Below are 3,751 nucleotides of genomic sequence, written 5' to 3' on the forward strand. Positions count from 1 at the left end.
ACCATATGAGCCAGCAAATCCACTACTAGGTATATACGCAACCTAATTGAAAGCAAGAACTTGAACAGATATTTTCACAATTATGCTCATAGTGACATTATTCACAATTGTTAAAAGAAGGAAGCAAATCAAGTATTCACCTACTGATGAATGGATAAACGAAATGTGGTATATACACACAATAGAATATTATTCAGCATGAAAATGAAATGAAGTTCTAATTCACGTAACTACATTGGTGAACCTTGAAGACATGTTGAGTGAAATATGCCAGACACAAAAATATAAATATTGAATGATTTCATTGATATGAAATAATTTTAAAAATAAATTCATAGAATCAGAATCTAGTAATCAGTTACTGGGGGTCAGGTTGGAGGTAAGGAATAGGGAGTTAATGCTTATATTGTACAGAATTTCTATTTGGGTTGATTGTAAAGTTTGTAAATGGATTGTGGTTAGGGTAGCACAACATTGTGAGTGTAATTAACAGCACTGAATTATATATGTGAATGGGGTTAAAAAGGGAAATTTTAAGTCATATATATGTTACCAGAATAAAAAAAATTATAAGATAAAAAAGGGATCCAGTGAGTCCCATAAAGTCAAAGGATCAAATCTTCAATAGGAAACTAGTCACACACAACAATTACACATAGAAATGTCACATCGGGGATCAGGCTTCAAGAATAAACTCCTGTTAAAAAAAAAGAAAATCTCTCTGCTAGTTGAGGCAAGAAAATAGAACAAGAAAAGAAAATAGACTTTGATAGAGGAGGAGGGGTCAATGAAAGCAAAGCAATGCCTAAATTGGCACTAAATGTTGGCTATAAAATTTCATCCAAAATTGAGTATCCTTTCTTGAGGAGTGGTAGAATTACAAGAAAATGCAGAACAGACATTTTTCTGGTCACACCGGGCAAAGTAAAACACTTAGGTACAAATAAAAGTGAAATGGGGTCATTTTCAGCATTTTGTGAAAGGGGGAAGAAAAGGAGAAAAGAGGAGGCTTCAAATCCTGGAAGATAAAACTTCCCAACAAAATTCTCAGTTCACATACAGAGAGCTTTTTAATTATGACAGATATTGCTCAGTCAGGTGCATTTGATTTCACAGAAATAGAGCTTATTTATCCAAAAACAAACATATATTTTTATTCTTTTTTTGATAGCACATTTCTATAATTACACTGCTTTTTGTTTTTTAAAAATAATTTATTTGGGAGACAGGAGAAAGAACAGAGCTTGCTGAGAAATGGGAATGAAAGATGGAAATACTCACCAAGATTTGGTGCAGGCTCCTCTAGGTAGAAAGAGCCTGTACTGTTAATTAAAGTCCATGGTTTAACCTAGGATTCACATTTCTTTTTTTTTTAACTTCTACACATTTCTCCTCTTAAACATATTCAAATATATCTACATATATCTACATATCTATCATATTCAGATAAATCTACACATTTCTCCTCTTAATCAAATTCAGATATATATTTTAGTGCTGTTAATTGTATTGAAAATGTTGTGCTACATCACCATCATCCATTACTATATATATGTGTATGTTTTCTTAAGATTTCATGGGAATGGTAAAATTGAAAAAAATTAAACTTATTTTTTGTTGTTTTAAATATGGTTAGCATTTTTCTTAAAGTATTAAATACATAAGAAATTGACTACCATTTTTCAGAAAGGAAATATCCCTTATTATTTTAGATACCACTTGGATGTTCCATTCAGTAACACAAATTTAATATAAACCAAAGCCCTAAAGTATCACTTGCTGTTTGTGGCAGGGTGTTATTTGATTAAAGACAAATCTTAATTAAATAACTGCTTGAAAACCTGAGTACCTAGGTAAGAAGTTGAACAGTGATTTTGTGGCCTGGGACAATTTCCTATCATATTTAAGTAGACCATAATCTCTGAAGTCACTTTTTGTATGTATGTATAGGGTGTTGTTAATATTATTTATTTTCAGTAGTATTACTCTTTTTAATTTATTGTTTAGAATTTGTCTTTTTAACTAGAAATTATGAAGGCATTATAGATTGTGCTTCAGAAATTTAAACAAGATGAAACTGAGGAAATCAAAAACAAATAAAACATGTGAAAGTACAGTTTGTCTTAATAATTCAGAATACATGGCCTTTTGGGAAAGTTAAGCTTCTTCTCATATTGACAGGTGAATTGGAAATGGAAATGCCTACCTACTCTTCATGCAAATAGTTCTGTTGCCCATGGTCAATACTGGTGTCTGTTGAGGTATGAGTGTGTGTGTGCACATAGCAATAAGAGCCTGGGAGAATATTTCCTGTTTTCAGCTTGTTTCTGCTCATTGTCTTTCAGGAATATATACTCAGAAATGTACATGAAAGCTGATGAGATAATTTTCACTTTACATTATAGGAGGGACTACAAAGAGAAATAAATTGGATTTGGTGAAACTCAACTTTAATTGTATTATTGATAATTATACATTGTGTGTTATTCAGTACTTAGATTATTCTTTAGTTTTCTTTCAATTGACATTTACATCTCTAGACTACTCCTTTCAGCCACAATCCCACTTATAAAGGAGCTGTGTTAGTTATACTCAGTATAATGATTAAGAGTAACAAAAGGTATTATAATCGTCACACCGAAATAGCACATAGAAAAACCCTGACCTAGCAGATTGGCATTATCTGTGCATGTGCATGTACACATATCCATATACACATGTACTCAGAATCGCAAGGCCAAAGGAAGTGAAGAAGGAGACCTGTTAATTTAAAAGCATCTTCATAATCAGATGTGTAGCAAACATTGGTTTTTAGCGTAGTTTGATCACAGAAGCTTAATGTTTTTATATACTTGGTTTCGTGGTTATCTTCAAGAATTATTGAGAAAGATGGAAATAATTTAAATAAGGACACCAAATCTGTCCCCATTTTATAAGGACCTGATCCCACAAGGAGGTGGTGATGTGGAAGGGCAGGGCATGAACATGGGCAGCTCTCTGGGCCTAACCAGAAGAGAATATGGACGATCTGAAGGAAGCATTGTGTAGAGTCAAAGAAGGATAAAAACTGAGAGGAATTTTTGTTTTTCTGTAAATCTTTTCATGTAATTCTATTTATTAAGAATTTCTAGAAGGGTATAAATAAGTTGCTTCTCCTAGTAACTTTGTTATTGAAGGAAATAAATGTAGATTTTTTTGGCAATGAAAACTTGGATTGATAGATTAGGTAGGTGTTATGATAAAATAACTTAAAAAACATAAATTACTTATACAGAAGTTTGTTTTCACTTGATAGAAGTACAATCCTTAGCAGAGGGAAGGGATGATTTTGCTGCAAGTGGTCATCGAGTCCCCAATTAGTGTAGTCTTTGCCTTTTGTTCCTTGACTTCCACGGTGGTCTGAACTGATAGTAACATTCAGCCAGCCCATGAGAGAAGGGTGGGATGAATAGAAGCTGGTGTGGGAGATGTCTATGGGCCAAGGACTGGAAGTGGTACATATATTTTCGTCTTTGTCACTGTTGGGCTAACCTCAGTCAAATGACCTCACCTAGGTGCAAAGCTTGGAATAGTAGTCCCTGATAAGGAGCTACTTCCCAGCAATACTCCACACTGTAGGAAAAGCTACACTTCTCTGCCACAAGTTGAACAAACGTAAATGGATGGAATGGAACTTCTGAGACCGAAATTTCAGGTCGTGTGTTATTTCCCATATAATCTATACTCCCAGAAGTTATTTGCTATTTCTTAT

Source organism: Dasypus novemcinctus, chromosome 11, assembly GCF_030445035.2.
Source record: "Dasypus novemcinctus isolate mDasNov1 chromosome 11, mDasNov1.1.hap2, whole genome shotgun sequence".
Taxonomy (NCBI): Eukaryota; Metazoa; Chordata; class Mammalia; order Cingulata; family Dasypodidae; genus Dasypus; species Dasypus novemcinctus.